General features: G+C 47.6%; 1 long non-coding RNA gene across 2 annotated transcripts in view; it reads left to right on the forward strand.

Moving 5' to 3' along the window:
• Window positions 1–353, forward strand: part of LOC119585129 — a 30,004-nt gene that overhangs the window by 191 nt on the left and 29,460 nt on the right. The window lies entirely within an intron of this gene.

Genomic DNA, 353 nt, shown 5'->3' on the forward strand with positions numbered 1-353 from the left:
AATCTGCTAGTCGATGTGAGATATGATAGAGATTATTATGACAACTCGTGCTCAATTAGGGTCGAGTTTGGAAAAAAGAAAAAAAAGGCACAACCTGTTCCGTGAGTCCGGTTTGAGAAAGGGGCGGGGGAGCAAGCAGGGGGAGGGCGGCACACTGACGGATGGGCTCAGAGCAATAACGGTTTACAAGACAGCTCTCCACCACGACACCGTAAAAATACTTAAGTCCTGTTCCGACGAGGCATTTCTGCATATTTTCCTGTTCCTCCCTTTTTTTAAGCGGATGCGTCACTGTCACAAGTCTAATAACTTGTGACAGTGAGAGTGGTAGGCTTCGTTTGGTACCGGGAACG

The sequence above is a fragment of the Penaeus monodon genome, chromosome 19 (assembly GCF_015228065.2).
Source record: "Penaeus monodon isolate SGIC_2016 chromosome 19, NSTDA_Pmon_1, whole genome shotgun sequence".
Classification (NCBI taxonomy): Eukaryota; Metazoa; Arthropoda; class Malacostraca; order Decapoda; family Penaeidae; genus Penaeus; species Penaeus monodon.